This window comes from Gavialis gangeticus, unplaced genomic scaffold (assembly GCF_001723915.1).
Source record: "Gavialis gangeticus isolate Ggan-Ray unplaced genomic scaffold, GavGan_comp1, whole genome shotgun sequence".
Classification (NCBI taxonomy): domain Eukaryota; kingdom Metazoa; phylum Chordata; order Crocodylia; family Gavialidae; genus Gavialis; species Gavialis gangeticus.
Window position 1 is genome coordinate 244,873,444 of NW_017729032.1, and position 8,777 is coordinate 244,882,220.

The 8,777-nt window shown below is 37.9% G+C and overlaps 1 long non-coding RNA gene across 1 annotated transcript; it reads left to right on the top strand.

The window, feature by feature from the left end:
* The first annotated feature begins 722 nt into the window (after window positions 1-722).
* Window positions 723-1,545, top strand: LOC109302810. The gene is made up of 3 exons (XR_002098940.1): window positions 723-800; window positions 1,002-1,080; window positions 1,472-1,545. It is a non-coding gene; the product is annotated as an uncharacterized LOC109302810 (long non-coding RNA).
* The last annotated feature ends 7,232 nt before the right edge of the window (window positions 1,546-8,777 follow it).

Below are 8,777 nucleotides of genomic sequence, written 5' to 3' on the forward strand. Positions count from 1 at the left end.
ATTTATGGGAGGTGATATTATTAGACAACTTTTAGTATCTATGAGAATTTGTCAGATAAAGGATAACAGTAAAAATCTGCTTGAATAAATCAGAGTGCAGAAGACCTTTAAAAAGGTTAATGTAAATGGCAGGCAACCATTTAGTATTTTTATTTTGTTTATAAAGATTAAAGGATTTATTGCCTCTATGAAGTGGAGCTGCATTGCCCTGGAAAAAAATCTGTTTATGAATTCATATACCTGCTTATGGGTGTACTCTGTAGAGTGAAATATCTAAAAATAGCTCGACTACCTAGCAAACCTTAAAGCCCAGAAGAATTTAAGAAAGATTTGAATCTCCTTTTCCTTCCAAATAAACTACATCTTTAATAGTCATGTAGTAAACACAAAGAAAAAAAATTATAATTTTCAACTGAATCACTGACAAACCAAGCTGAAAGCAACAAGTTCTTTGCCATCTATCCTTCAAAAGCAATCACGTTATAATATTCAAGATGCAAACAGAAGATTTCAGCTAGAACTAGAGGTAATGAACAGCTGAGTTTACATATCTATAGGGAATGTACATGATGGAGATGCAGTATGTACTGACACTATAGCTGCATGAAAGTTCTGGGAATGTTTTATGTCATATGGTGATTTGAATCCAATGCATTTTGCATGCTTTGGGTTCTGCCGTAGATTCTGATCTTAATGATCATCTTTTATTCCCCCAAGCTTTACACTGAAAATTGAAGAAAGTGGGACACTTGAACCAACGTTTCTTACATGTATATATGTGGAGACTTCCATTTTCAATGGTATGTGGTCTTCAATTCTTGAATATGCTTTTCCTTTTCTCCATCTGAGTCTGATTTCTGCTGCCTTTGAGGACACCTTGCAAAGCTTCTTTTCTTACCTAGGCTTTGTCTCCAAGGGAGCAAAGGGGTATGGTTATCTAACTGACATCTGAGCATTTTTGACTTGTGCTAACATTAGTTGGTAACTCCTTTTTGTGGTAGGTGCAAGTTTGCTGGTTTGAATTTCACTATGGAATCTGCCTAGGACTACTGGAAAGAACATGCTTTTAAAAAAAGGTAAGTAAAGAAAAGGTCCTGGCCTGACTCTCAGACAACTTTGCACTTGTCTTCAGGATAAATGACAGTGTGTTAATTGTTTCTAAGCAAATACCATTTTTCTTTGAGGCAAATAACCATTAGAATGTCTAAAATGACCTAGGAAACCTTTTAAGTGACAAAGATACCACACAGCAAAGTACATACTGGCTTATTTTGTCACTTAGATACAAAGTATAGATTCCAAACTGTCATTTAAAAAATAAAGCCAAAGACTGAGTATATTCAGTGTCATTCCTCAAAGGGCACACATGATCCAATTAAAACCAATCTAGTATAATCTGAAGTGATAAACAGAAAAAATGAGTTGGAATGTACAGGAACAAATCTAGCAAGCTTCTTTTTTTGGCTCTTAGGGAAGCAATTGACCCAAGCAATTGACTGCATATATTGTAATTTGAAAATATTACTGACCAACACTAATCTTGTTAACTGTCAGTTCCAGGAATATAAGAACCAGGTACAACATTTTACTTAATATTTGGACAGTGGCTGGCACCATAATGCAAACCTTACGTGCTTGAGATGGGGAAATCCTGAATGCTAATTTAAACGGTAGAGGTTATAGTAATTAATTATATAATTTGGTGAGACGAAATATCTGGACACTTAGTAGATGAATTATTTAAAATAAAAGATCTAAACTTCATAATTATCCCCAAGTTTGCATATGATATACTGGGAAGATTTGCATCAAGAATTACTTAGGGACTTTAATTACCTTAAAATCAAAGATTCCTTGGGAACTTGATGAGACTTATCAGTGTCAGAGTCAGAGTTGTTACATTTTTTTTGTAAAAATCTTTACAAACAGACTGGAGAAGCCAGTTCATATGCTCCAGTCATCACAGAATCAGATTTTAACTTGCTAGGTAACTCTTCCTCTGCTAAAGTAATTTCTAATTTTGGGACCCCCAAGATACGTCTCAATGTCTTCAGCTATTTTTTCTGCCTATTAGAGCAAGTTAGTAAGCTGTATCTCTCCACTTTCTCAGATGTAGCCTAGACAGACAGAGTATTTAACATGCCCATCACTCTGGTACTGACTCAGAGATCAAGATGTCCTGGTATTATCCTGACAGGAGATAATTACTCTGGTATTTATGAGATGGAAGAAAAGGAACTTGTCACCGTTTCAGTGTTAACTGTACTTTTAACACTTCCTATGGCCTCCCCCAGGGCATTTGGCTCAGGTCTCAGGCCACATGCAGTCACCTGTATCTGTTAGGAACTTACCTCCCTCTCCCTAAAGACCAGGGTCTATGGCATCATTCCCCTGGCATTCCATGTAATCACCTTGCTGGCAAGGTTTTTTGTGTAGATGTGATATCTTTTATTAGACCAACTAAGTAGTTGGGAAAAAGTTCTTTGCAAGCTTTTGGGGACAATCACCTTCTTCAAGCATAGGGAGTCGTTGCTGTTCTGAGACTCCAAGGAATGAAAGAAGCTAAAAGTGTGACAAGATGTCTGTGAAAATGTAAATAGGTGTAATCACCTTAAACTTTTTGTTTAGCAGCTGCAATTCTTTTTCCCTTTCTGGTGCAGTCTTAGACTTAATCAGTGAACAGCCAACTTTCACAGAGCACAAAATTATTTATTTTGTGGAAAAGCCATTACTGATCAATTGTATGGGAAGTGGGTAGGTGCAGACACAAAGTTCACTGGTTCTTGTATTTTCAAGCGTGTCTCCCTGAGCCTAGCTTTGTACTGACTATTTAAACACCTTCAGCTTTCTGCATTTAGTCTTCCTACAGGGATGACCCTTGAGCTCCCTCCAACCCTATGATCCTATGATTATCCTGATCCCAGACAAGCTGGTATATGCATTTTCCTCCAGGGTGAAGGCTTTCAGGTATTTTTTTTTCCTGCAAGAGAATTTACATTCATTCCAAGAACTTATGTGACACTTACAGTCTTGATATAAAGTCTTTTTGATGATTCTATATATGTCCATGACTCCTAGGCACACCCCAGTTTAATAGGTTTTGACATTTCTGAGCTTCCTCCTGTGACAGAACTATTCACACAATGTACAGTAGCAGTGACTTTTACTGGTAATAATTATGGGCTGGTATAGATAGTCAAGGGGAGTAATCTAAGCAACCTGGTAGGTACATCATATGCCTTCTTATATTTGATGAGGATGTTTCAAGGAAATTTCACTTTGGCTGAGTATATGGATAAAGAGACTAGAGGGTACAATGAACGATACTTCATTCTAATAGACTAGGGGTGTCAAACCAACCTCTCCTCCCCCATGCTAGTTCCAGCACCTGCTCTGGCCAGCCCAAGATGCAAGCTACATGTGCTATCTGTTCTGGTCAGTCCAGGGTGGGCACCACACACAGCATAGATACTGGACCATCTAGATGAGATGCTGCACTGCGGCACAATCTTGGTCTGACCAGAGCAGGTGCTTGATCTGGCATGTGGGGGACACATGGACCCCTCCCCACCACAAGGCCGTATGCAGACCCTGGTTTGGCTGGTCTGGGACTACATTGTATGTAGCAGCCACTCCAGAACCCATTATGTGTGTAGCACCCACCCAAGACCAGCTGGAGCAAGTGCTGCATGCATGCATCCTGGAATGGCCGGAGTGGGTTTTGCGGGTGCTGTATCTGGCAGGTGGGGGGGGGGATCATAGAGTGGCCCCATGCAGGTGCTGTGTACAACAGAAATCCTGGAGTTGGTGCCACATGAAGCAGCTGTCCCAGGCCCTGTGTGTGGGGCTGGTCCACCATGTACCATGTGTGGCATGAGGGTCAGCTCAGACTCAGGGCCAGCACCAGTAGCCAGGTGATGTAACTCCATGTAGCCCAGGCCATATCTTTGACACCCATGCAATAGACAATAAGTAAAACGTTCAACTAAATTAGTTGGGAGCAAATATGAACTGTATGAATAGTATGCCCTTTAGGAAGAATAGTATGTCCTTTATGTAAGGAAAAAGCCTCTTCCTTCACTTGTTCCAGGTGTTCCCCACCCAGGGCATTTTTTAAGTAGGGTTCTTATATATTTGGAAAATAAAATGTGAAAAATGGAGAGGGAGAAGACTATTTGAAAACTAAATTTTTGAACATTAGTTCAGAAATTGCAACTTCTCATGTGGCAAATCTCAGCGTTAACTTGGAGGAAGCAAGACAAATGTGTCTTCCTAAACCATGTACCAGTAGTGTACTGAGTCTACTTTCTGTGATAAGAATGGACACAAGAATCATTGATCTCAAAGGGAGTCTTGATCTGTTATGCTAGCAGAGAATTTTGTCTTGTGCTGAGGTTTGTTGCCATGACTATTCTGTTCAGCATCAATTCTCTAATTATTATAGACAAATAGTACACTCATTACATTGCTTCTTCTAGCAGAGAGGCAGCTAAAGTCCAAGGTGAGATGCTTAGGGAGATATTGGAGGCCAGGAGGTTGGAAATCTTAGTGAAAGAAAACTAACTGGAAGGAAAGGGATAGAGCGAGGGAAGAAAGCTTGATTACTGGAAAATGGCACAAGAAAAAAAAGGAAGAGCTGAAATTTTTACTGGTGAGACTAGTATGGCCATATTAGAGTGACCATAACCCCACAACCACAACCTTGACTTCAGTACAACACCTACAACAATCACAATTCCCTTTCTTCTCCATAGAAGTATTGACTAAGGGGTGCTGATGTTCTCATTAAATAATCTTATTAATCTCTTCATTCATTTGAACCTATTCATATTTTACAAGATGAATTATCATACCAGTCTTCTAGCATGGTAAGGAGGGCATAAGCATTTATTTATCACATGGATATGGTATCAGTAATATGTAAAATTTTGTTTGACCAAAGTTTCAGACGTAGTTTACCAAATTAGAGTAGAACAGATAAAATTTTGGTTTACTTCTCAAAAACAGAAATACCATTGGATATCTCAAATGGTTTCAGTAGTATCACAGTAGCAAAAAGTGTTATTGTTTTGTTATGGAAATCAGGAAAATTTCTATCTTGTAGGAAATGGATGCAACTTATGATAAACTGTGCCAAGTTAGTCTGATGAATAGTTAGAGAACAGAAGAATAAATTATTATATTGTAATACTTTCTCTAACCATTTTCTACTCTAACAAAAAAAAAAAAGATTTTGCAAACTGTGATTTACCTGGCTCTGTAAAGGAAATTGTATGCCTCTAGTACTTTTTATTTTCTCTTTGTGTCTTCTCAGAAGGTACTTCAGAATCAATAGATGAAGAGATTTGGATATCTGTATAAATTGACAATCAGCAGGTTTATTGTGATATAATTAAAATCTGTCCCAATATTGAAATAAAATTGTTCTCTTTCATACTTTTGTATCCATATAGGAATATTTCTTAAATAAAATGCTCCCAATTGCTCATAAATTAAGTGGTAAAGTTTGTATATTAATTGTTCTTTTTAACTATATGATTTTTTAGCTTCATACTCATTACATTACAGCAAGACTGATTGTTGGGATGCAACTAAATCCTAGAAGGTAGCACTTCAGACTACCTGACAGTAAATTTACATTGACCTGAAGTTGCCTATTTTTACTTACAGTATCTGGCACATCATTAGTTTATTAGAGAATAAGAAACAATTGCTTCCCCAAATATTAATCAATCTCACTATGTGCTATACTGGACCTTTAAGTTGGACAAAGAGATTGGTAGGATTTCATGCCTATAGACTATTTTGATTTGTATAGTCCTACTTAGGTTCTGTATAGGGAATATTTTAAGGTGAATAAGATTGTAGATACTCACTATTGTTCTGAGTCTACCTTATTTTCCAAGAATATTAGGCTTAACAAGTAAATCCCAAATGTTAAAAACTCTAGAAATTCAGAAAGAAGTTTGCACTTGTACCATAAATTATGTAGTCCCATTTAAGTAACCTCACTTTTAACCCTGCTTAAACCAAAATACATATTGGATCGTCAAGAGGGAAAAACAGCATCTATTACACAGGATACATATAGATGTTACATTTAGATCAACCTAACCAGGGTTAGGTCATTCTAAATGCCCAATCGTGCAGACATTCAGAGGATTAAAAGGTGTGCTTGATCTACGGTAGTGCACCTCAGGAGGTGTACTAATTTAGATTGAGAAAGGGTTAGCTCAATCCCCTGAATGCCTGCATGCATTTGCAACACAGCCCAGAGGCTGGGAAAGCCCAGCTGCTTACCACAACCCCAGCTGTGCTATTCTTATTGCCCCTGACTTGGCAATTTTTAATGCCACCCCCCCAAACAACCCCTCCCCCCCACCAACCAGGAAACTCTCCCCATTCCTCCATGGCTCAGACTCACCAACCCCTCCTGGACCTGCCAACCCCTCCTCTGAGTTACTTACGTTAGGCTATTTGTGCTGCTCTCAGCAGAGGTGAATAGCTATACACACCATTTCTGGTCTAGGTACCTTAAAGTAAGCAGCCTAGACCTAAATTAGTTTTGGCAAATGCTGGATAAGAGGCTATCATGAAGTGCAAGTAAAATGGTCGGAATATCACAGAAGGAACTGGGATTAAAATAGGTGTAATAATCTTACTTCAAAATACATTCTCAGATTATCTTGCCATGCAATATCCAGAACACTATATGCATTCTGTCACTGGGCACATATAGGGAAAAACATTTTCACATTCAAAGTAGGCGTGTGTTCTGCTGATTTTTGAAAATGTAGAATTTCAAATAGAGAATAATTGTGTATTTGTATATAACAACTTGCATGCATTTAAATATTTTCTTAAGCTGTCATATATTATTAAATCCATATCCAGAACACAATATTTGCAAGCATAAATGCACAGGTAAGTCATAAGTCAAAAGAGAAAAGAATTAAAATGTCAGCCCTTCACTCATTATATGTTAGAAATTACTGAAGTCTACAGTCATCAACTGTAGACTCTAGTCTGCTAGTATTTACCATCAAAATCATTGGATTATAATCTTTCCAGCCAAGAATTAATGGATAAGAGGTTGACGTTTTGTCCATAATTTAACTCATCATTTTTCTCTGCTAATTTTTGTAATGATTTCTCTAACTCAAATACAGACGTCCATGAGAGCAGGAGAAAAATATTATTAAAAGGGTGTGTCTGCTACAATAGGGTTAGTCAATTTGCTGTATAACAATGGGGGAAAAAAACAGGTTCTTTCTGCTTTGATTGTCAAAAGCCGGGCAGTTTGTTATAAAAAAGTGTTCTTTATAGTAAGAGCTGTACTGCATGTCCAGCTTAATACCCAGATTTCCATAAGCCTACCTGTTAAAAATAACATTAGGATGGTATTTAAACCAGTTGGAGAATACTATTATTATTCTATTAGGGCAAGATAAAAATTGTGGCAGTTGTTTTATGTTTATGGTTGCACTCCACATGCACGGGGAAAAATGTCCTTTCAACCTAAACCTCACAATTTGAACTTCACAACTTGTTTTTACTATATACTGTCTTCTACGTGCATGAAAGTAATAGCTTCTATAACTTTTCAAGTGTTCACTGTAAAATATCTTGTGGTAAAGATTACACAACCTGTGTTAGATACAATGGATACATGGTCACATGGTAAAAAAAAAATAGGTAGTTAAATATCCTCGGGAAACAAAGGTGAAGGAACACTTGACCTTCACAATTGGAAACTTAATTACATGATATTTTCATTTTTGATAATCCATGTGGAGTTCTGAACCAAGAAAACTTGTCTCCTCAAGTCAATTTCAGCTATTGGGGATATGGAAGCTATACCAAGGCATCTGAATTTCTACTTTTAAAAAGCAATGGCTTTTCTTCAGAGCTTCCCCTCCTCCTCACTTCAGTGACAGTAACTCTTCCTGTCTCTTCTACCATCCTGCCCTTTCTGAGCTGGAGGCAGCCTTAAGTAAGCTACCATGAAAAGTGTAATCATCTGATTGAGACTTTTTTTCCTCTCAAGATATATCAAACACTGCAGCACAGTAATTAGTAGTAGTTATAGCCTAACTTTTATAATCAGGCCTTTTGAGACATGAGGAGATTATATCCTTTAACAAGTCTGAAACGAATGAAAAACAATCTTATTTGCTTGTCACTTCTGAGACTTATACGTTTCAGAACATAGTATACTATTATAAAATGCACACATTTTATATGAACAAGAAACGATAGAGATGCAGTGCCACAAGGCCAAACCAGAGAGAGAGCTGAAGTCTTGAGAAGAGCAATGCAATTTGAAAAGAACTGTAATGAAACTTAAGTTTTTCTTTTACACAAGGTAACTGATTAGTTTATCCTTGGATACCAGTTTGCAACTGACTGAATTGCCTCTTTCTGTTCATTCTCTTGCCACTCTGGTGGTGGGGGAGGAGAGAGCATTTATTCAGATATAGAATCATTGGATAAAATATGTAAGCACTCACCTGAACGAGGACAAAACTAAGTCTTCTTCCTCTCAAGGTTGCACCCTTATCACTGGGCTATGTGACAGGGTCATGACGTTTTTTGCTTATTCTCTCTTTGATGCCATGATTCCTGAACAGTGATACAGCTTCAACAGGAGAAATGGAGCCTCAACCTACAGCCTAACAGTTACAGCACTCTGCTGGAAGGGTCCACATCATGATGGTTTGGCAGAGGTTTTTACAGCCGGATGCCTTTCAGGATGCTGACCCTCCTCCCTTATCTGG